Source organism: Adiantum capillus-veneris, chromosome 2 (genome assembly GCF_014529385.1).
Source record: "Adiantum capillus-veneris isolate H3 chromosome 2, ASM1452938v2, whole genome shotgun sequence".
NCBI lineage: Eukaryota > Viridiplantae > Streptophyta > Polypodiopsida > Polypodiales > Pteridaceae > Adiantum > Adiantum capillus-veneris.
Genome location: NC_140932.1, coordinates 34,366,265 through 34,374,677, shown reverse-complemented (window position 1 = coordinate 34,374,677; position 8,413 = coordinate 34,366,265). Strand labels below are relative to the sequence as shown.

Here is an 8,413-nt window from a genome sequence, read left to right as displayed (position 1 = left end):
GATAAGCATGTGCGATCCAAAAAACTCAAGACTGGTGATTATGTGCTAGTTTACATCTTAAAACAACATGCAAAGAAACTCAAGAAGCTAGGGATGGGGACCCTTTATGATTAAAGATCTATCACCAAGCGGGGATGTCAAACTTGCTACATTGGAGGGAGAAGAGATTCCTAGCTGAATTAGCTGCGGCGGATGCAGGACCAAGAAATATCACATGCTTCTAACCCATGGCATGCTTCAAAAAATTCATCAGGAGAAGCTAAGGACTGAGGAGAAGGCTAGGATTGTGCAAGAATCCCAAGCAGAATTACAAGAGAGAATTGTCAAATCATTGCCTTTGGCTAGAGCAGCCCCTTTAGGCCACTTTGGAGTTATATCTTTGACTGCAGCTTCTTTAGGTACAAGAGGTCTCACCGTTTGCTTCCCTTCCTTGACGTGAATGATTTCTTCGCGATGAATGTCGATGTAGATGACTCCAGCCCTTTCACTGCATTGTTGCTGGCACTCATTGACAATGTGGCTGATCCTAAGCTCAATTAATAAAAAAAACGATATAAGGCTCACCAAGTAAAAAGCAAAAGAAGAAAGCGAACGCTTTAATCAAAGTTACTTTAAATAGACCAACAGGTTTCCATGCTTTGTATTACCATAGCGCAATATGGGTCGAGTGTTGGACGCGGTCCGACCGTTTATGGGCTTCTTGCCAGAGGTGCAACCACCATGCCGCACAGTTTCTGTGCACGACAAAGTTTTGTACACTGCACTTTCACTCTTCATCTTTCTCGTGTGCAGCCAACTGCCCCTCTACGGCATTGATGCGGTGACAAGTAGCTCCAACCCCGGTTTCGCCTCCAGCCATGGCACTCTCATGGAGCTTGGGATCCCCCCCTTCACCACATCCAGTCTCCTTGTTCAACTGCTCGCCGGCTTCAAAATTATACATGTCAACCATAATCTCAAAGAGGACCGAGCTCTCTTACAGGCTGTGCAAAAGCTCTTAACCATCGTCATCATCATTGGCCAAGCCCTAGCATATGTACTTTCCGGCATGCAGTATGGTGCGCTCAGTACAGGTACTACCATCTTGATTACCATCCAGCTACTTGTGGGAGGAATCATCCTAATGTGCCTTGACGAGCTTTTACAAAAGGGATATGGATTTGGATCCGGAATCTCTCTATTCATGGCCACTAGCACCTGCGAGAACATCATTTGGAAGGCATTTAGCCCCACCACGATCATCAACAGTGGCTCCTCCTCTAGTGTTCAGTTTGAAGGGGCTGTGGTTTCCCTGTTCCATTTGCTCATCACCCGCAAAGACAAAGTGTGGGCTCTCAAGGAGGCTTTCTTTCGGCGAAACCTTCCAAATTTGACAAGTCTATTGGCCACTGTGCTCGTCTTTCTTTGCAGCGTTTACTTTCAAAGGTTCCAAGTACTACTACACCTGCATTCCAAGAACTGTCGTGGGCAACAAGGTACATACCCCATCAAGCTCCTCTACACCTCCAACATGCCAATCATTATGTACTCGACTTTGGTCTCCAATCTATACACCATCTCACAGCTTTCGCATAGATGGTTTGGCACAAACCCTATCAGAGGCCTTGCCTATTGGATGTCAACTCCTTCTAGCTTAGCAGACATCATAGCCAATCCGTTCCACGCATTTGTCTCTATTATGTTCACCCTCGTTGTGTGCGTTCTTTTTTCCAAAACATGGGTTGATGTCTCAGGCACATCGGCTCGAGACCTTGCCATGAAATTGAAGGAGCAACAGATGGTGATGCCAGGGCATCGCGATTCAAACTTACTGAAAGAACTCTGTCGACATATCCCCACCGCAACCTCATTGAGTGGGCTCTGGATTGGTGCCTTGACCGTGTTTGCTAATCTTATGGGAGTGTTTGGGTCGGGGGCTGGAATTCAAATGGCACTTACAATCGTTTACGAATACATTGAGGCATGTGGAATTCGTATATAACATGTGAAACAACTAATTCCGTTTTCCACAGAAGGTATTTGGTATTCCCATTAGAAGGAGATAAGAAAGTTTTTATCCTCCTTATTTAGATTATTCACACAGTTGAGTCTCTATTATAAGTATAAATTTTTGTGTGGTTCTTTCTCATATGATGGATGGAGACACAAGTGTGGATGCAAATTGCTAAATCTACTCTTTTGTTGTATTGATTAAGTTCTTGGTGAGATTGAGCATGAAGAATCGATGGAAGAATCAAATAGGAGCATTTAAGAATGCATAGATGATAGAGGAATCCGAGAAGTGGAAAATCAAGACTTAATTCTCTTTGAATCATGTATTATAATTCAACGTGTACTTCCTCTAAAGGACCATCCTTATAAAAAGTAAATCATCTTTATTATTTACTTTGTTTTTTTCAAAAAGCAGAAGGGTGAAATCATATATAGGTGGTACCAATTTTTGCACTTTTTGGTAGTACCCTTCACAAAAAGTAGGGACCGGTAATTTTTTTCCAAGAGAAATGCAAAACTTGTCGGACTTGATAGTTTTAGATTCTTTATGGAAAAAATCTATCCATTGTTATATAACATGCTAGTTTATTTTACATGTAACACATGAAGCTACCAAAGGACTGTCCAAGACAGCCCTTTTTGGTACCGCCAATACATGCTTTCGCCCAAAAAGTAAAGTCATAAATGAGAGAAAGAGTTTCTATGTAATGACTAAGGGCCTAGCCTTATAAAGTATCTCAAGTAAACAAGTAAATAAGTAAATAGCAAAGGTTAGCGAGACTTTACTACTCAGCATGTTTCTCCATCTTTCACGCCTTTGTTGGTCTTTGACAAAAGAATCTCCTTCGTCATATTTCCTTTTTGTCTTAGAGAGCATTGCAGTGGTCCTCTAGTATTATCTTTGAACATGAAGTAAGCCTCCTTGTTGTGATGTTGATAGACGGTTGTATTTTTTAACTGCACATGCACACACACACACACACAAAACACATATAGATTTGTGATGATGTTTCTTAATGCAATGCCCATGTCCTCAGCTTCTCGAAGGAGTAGTTATTTCACATTGAATGCCCTTGGATGTACAAGAACATGCCCACCCATAAATAGCTATTGACTTATAGGGACATGTGATACACAGGTGGATCATAATTTCTAGAGTCTTCTTTCACCTCATAAACACCATCTCCTATTTTAGGCTTGTAGGTCATCTGAACTATCCATATATCTTGAAGCATGACCTCTAAGAGTACTTAACATTAATGTACATACAATAATTACGTAAAGTGAAGTGTGAAGAGGAGTTGTTAACAACTATATCTTGAAGTTGTTAATAACAAGACATAAACAATGACCTACCAAAATTTGTCAAATAGACAACCTGTCATAATAATCAATATCTAATTCTCCTAAATGATTTTCTCATGTTAAACTGATCATTTAATATGGGGAAGTGCCAGGGGAGAAAAAGCTATATTCTTGGTTAAGTTAGCAGACCGACCACAATAGGGATCCAAAGGGGGGGGGGCATCTGCAAAAGAGCTATGTGCACCAATGGGCTTAAAATACCCTAAGGTTCAGCCCATTAGGACTTCCAAAATGCTAAGGTTTCAAAATTCAAAGGTTGTGTACAAAGATCAAACATTAGGGAAACTGGATGCTTTGTGTGTGCCCCAAAAGTCTTCATCCATCCCTACATAGGAGGGGGTTAGCCTTGCAAGTAGGGGATGAGAGAGAAAATCACACAGACACACACAAGCTCCCTTTACACAAAGGGAATGAGGGACACATGTCAGCTCCCTAGCCCAGATGCCCAAAAGGTGTACTCAAATTGTATTGGCTGGCCTTGGAGGTGGACCCATGAGAATTAGGTTAGACTAAATCTAGTTTAATTAATTTAAAAACACTTAATAAAAGAACCAATAGGAATTAAGATCTCTAGAAGACTATTGGACAATCTCGGAAGGGGACCAATGAGCATTCAACAGCCCAATGGCTGGCCTGATTCCTATTGGCCAGGAGGCAAAGGGGCCCAATGAGAGTTTAGTTGAATTAAATAATTACCTAAAGCTCTCACAAAAGGGGAAAGGGGAACACATGTCAGAAGGCTATCACTTATGCTGCTTAATTTCCATTGGTTGAGACTGGGGAGGTCTAATAGGGCTGTAGCATGAGTAATTAGCAAGGGGGGTCGACCAAGAGAGAGAGAGAGGGGATCGATTTTTGCAAGGCATTATCACACACACACACAATCTCATGAGTGAAGCAAAGAAGACTCTCTCTCCTTCTCAAGCTTTAATGGAAAGCTTACCACCTACTCCAAGCTTGTGAGAAGGGAGGCCTACACTAACAACTCTTGGTTTTGTGATGCAAATCCAACCAAGAGCCAAGCTTCAATGCATGCTCATCTCCTCTACCATGCTAATTACTAAGCTAAGCTATGCTAATATGAGTGATTATGTGAGGAGATGTACATCTTTCTCGTAAGAATACTCCTTCTTCCTCTCAATTTACTCTCATACCCCGCTAGCTCTCACTATCTTCGAAGGTGTGTGAGGTCTTGGGTCTGAGACCGTGAGGGAATTGATTTTGTGTTTGGTAAGTGTTTTTTCTTAGTGCATGAAGTTTCCATCTTCATTGCACTAGCTAGTATTTAAGAAACACAAAGAATTGTATTATCTCTCTTTTGAAGTATTATTCATGCTATTTTACTAGGTGGTATGCTTTTTGTTGCTCTCTCCAACCAAGCACTCTTGTTATTCTCATTAGGAAGCGATTCTAATGAAATGCTCACTATGTTCATGTTATTTTCCGCTACACACAAGTTACTAGACCATTAAATGTTACATTGGTATCAGAGCACAAGGTTTCTCTTTTCTTTCTCAAGAAGTGAGGTCCTCAAGCTAGCTATAAATGGTTGGTACTATTAATTGCATGTGAGTAAGTAGAATAGGGATTTTTCAGCCTTGCAGTGCGCTTGCCTTTGTGCAGTTAACGGGGCATCACCGTCAAGAGCTATGGTCTTAATGGTGGAGTCCTACGGGCCTTGCCTACGGCTTAACCACTATTGGGCTATGAGAAGCTTGACAGGAGCCGGTGCTTTTTTGGTGTTGAATGACCCTCTCTTCTATTCCTTGTAATTAATGGTATTCGAGCCACGGGTACAGTAGCTTGAGTGTTGTTTCTAAAGGGGTAAAGAGGAGTAGCAACTAGGGCTTGAAGTGCCAAAGTACACCTAAAAAGTTTACACCTAAAAGTTGTTAGAATGGCTGACAATAGTAAAGAGAGTGAAATTAATGTTAATAACTTTGATTTTGCTAATGAGCAAGCTACTAATGATGCCCCGATGCTTGTTAACTATCTTGTTTCTAGGCTTCAACAAGCCATGGTCAATCCATCCCTCCAAAGTGAAGTGCAACAGCAGTTTCCTGCTCATGGGATTCTCCAAGATCCCCACCATGACGAGCGGGCACTTAGGAAGTCTCCTTGTGAGGCTTCCAAAAGAGGTCTCTCTCCGATTCGGGAAGAAGAAGAGAATCCATATGAAGGGCTCAAAAATTTTCTCCTTGATGAAGCATCTCCTTCTCAAAGGAGAACTCAAGAGCCTCCACCAAAGGAACGAGAAAGAAGTGAGTCTCCCGCCACCTCGACGGAGATGGCTCCACGAGGACGGCGGGCTGAACACTCTCTATCACCTCCAAAATGGAGAAGACCATCACATACTTCTCCACACTATACTTCAAAGAGGGATGACAAAAAGCAAGAGAAGAAAAAGGCGAGAAAGAGGACACCCTCTTCTCCATCTTCTTCATCCTCTTCCTCTTATGAAAGTGATGGTGAAGACAAAGAAGATCAAGGAAAGAAAAAGGCAAGAAATAGGTCACCCTCTTCTCCATTTTCCTCAAATTCTTCATCTTTTGAAGAAAGTGATGGTGCAACCTTTGAACCATAAAAAAGAAGAGGCCATAGGAAATCCTTTGCCGCATGGAAGAGGTCATCCAAGCTCAAGAAGTTAAAAGAGGGAGGAAAGAGCATCTCTTTCCTTACCTACAATGGCACTTTTGGTGCTACGGACAAAGTCTCAGCCTTTATCCAACAGTTCGATGTGGCGTTTGGAGATGAGGGCTTCACGGAGTCCTCTTAGCTATGCCATGTAGCTATGCACTTTCAAAAGTCCGCCAGGAAATGGTTGTCTAGCCTATGGTCCAACGGTGAAGCTCCATGAACATGGAAATCTTTAAGAGCTTCCATTATGAAGCAATTTTTGGCCACCGATGCCAAAGACAAAGTACTCACCGAATGGCAAAGCTTGAAGCTCTCTCCCTATGAATCCATTCACAAATATGTAGACAAGTTTTGGGACCTACAACTTAAAGCCACTGTCTTCAAAAAGTTGGATATTGGAGAGCAAAAGCAGCAATTTTGTGTGGGCTTAACCGAAGAAATGGCGGAGTATGTCAAATCCCAAAGGCCACACACCATATCAGCGGTAATACATCATCATACTATGGTGGCCTCTCGAATCAATTTTAAACCAAGGGCTAAGAGGAATTCTAAGCCTCCTAAAAACAAGGGTTCCAATGAGCCTAAGGGGAAGGACAATGTCCAAAAATCTCCTAAGGGCAATTCCAACAAAGCTAAGGAGAAGGGAGTTTACAAAGGAAAAAATAAACTCTCTCCTGAAGAGCTTGAGCATTATCGCAAGGATAACCGGTGTTCCAAGTGCGGCGAAGAAGGCCATGATCCTCCTAGAGCTACCTTGGTCGAAATCCAAGAGGTGGAAACTCACCACAAAGGATCTCCTCTATGCCATGCTTGGGGAAAGGTAAGAGAACATGATGCTTTTATTCTCTTTGACCCCAGTTCTACTCATAGTTTTATATCTATAGAGTTGGCCACCAAGCTAGGCATACAAGCCTACGAGATGGGAGATGTCCTACCCGCCACAGACGGTTCTTTCAAGGGGCAAGAAGCTTCATTCACTTCCTTAATCGGGAAATTAAGGCTCCATGTCCAAAGCTATGTGGACAAAGAGGACTTCCTTATCTCTCCCTTCAAGCATGAGGATGTGATCCTAGGGGCACGGTGGTTTGCTCGCATTGCTGCCAATGTTAAATTCCGTAAAAGGAGAATCTCCTTTAAGTTCAGGTAAAAAGATATGTATATAGATACTAAGGAAATGGGTAACACTATACCCATTGTACATACAAAAGCTTTCAACAAGTCAATAAAGAGCTCTATTTCCGTGAACATGATTTTTGTTAAAGATTCTGAAAATGAACCTAATGTTTTAGCAGAAGAGAATATACACAATCAAAAGGAATTAAAGTTATCCAATTTTCTCAAGGGGTTTCAAGATGTCTTTATGGACGACATCCCTTGTGAGCTACCTACTAAACGAGGTAATGATGACCATAAGATTGAACTCCTTCCACAAAGTTCACCGCCTAACAAACCTCCTTATAGAGTTTCTCAAGCTCAACAAGAGGAGATTATGCGGCAAGTGCATGAGTTAGTTGAGAAGGGGATGGTTAGGCCTAGCTCATCTCCATTTTTCTCACCTGTGTTACTAGTGCAAAAGAAAGACGGCACATATCATATGTGTATTGACTATAGAGCACTAAATAGGATCACTACCATGGCTTGCCAATGTCCATAGTGTCGGATAGAGATCCTAGAATGACCAATAATTTCTGGAAGGGTCTCTTTGAGAATTTAGGAATAAGGCTAAACTTCTATTCGGCCTATCACCCGCAAACAGATGGCCAAAGTTAAATAGCTAACCTAACAATTCTCTATCTACTAAAAGCCTATGTAATGGAAGTAGATCAAAGATCCCAATGGGAGAAGTACTTACCCTTAGTGGAGTATGCCTACAATAACACTGTACATACTTCCACGGGAAAAGCACCTTTTGAGGTAATTGAGGGAAGATCAAAAAGTCCCTTGCTACTTAAGGTACATGGGAAGATCTTCGTTGCAAATGAGTATAGTCGAGACCTACAAGAATATTTCCAAAAGATTAAGGATGCTATCTTTATCTCACAGCAAAGGCAAAAGGCTGCTGCTGACAAGCACAAAAGAGCCCAAGCCTTTAAAGAAAATGATTGGGTCTTACTCAAATTTCCCAAGGCTCGATTAAGGCACACGACGGGCAAGAATCCTACAGGTCACCAAAAGTTCTCTGCCAAGTTAGCAAAAAGGTACTATGGTCCCTTCCAGATTCTTAGGCCAATCTGGGAGATGGCCTATTAACTCAAGTTGCCCAACCACTGGCTCATACAAAATGCTTTCCATGTGAGCCTACTAAAGCCTTACAAAGGAGATCCACCACAAGAACCAACAATTGAAGACCCACCGGACATTGAGGACCAAGAAGAGGTGCTGCAGCCCAAGTCCATTCTCCAACATGAAGACAAGGTAT

General features: G+C 42.0%; 1 pseudogene; it reads left to right on the top strand.

Moving 5' to 3' along the window:
- The first annotated feature begins 656 nt into the window (after positions 1-656).
- LOC147462612 (uncharacterized) lies at positions 657-1,981 on the top strand (annotated as a pseudogene).
- The last annotated feature ends 6,432 nt before the right edge of the window (positions 1,982-8,413 follow it).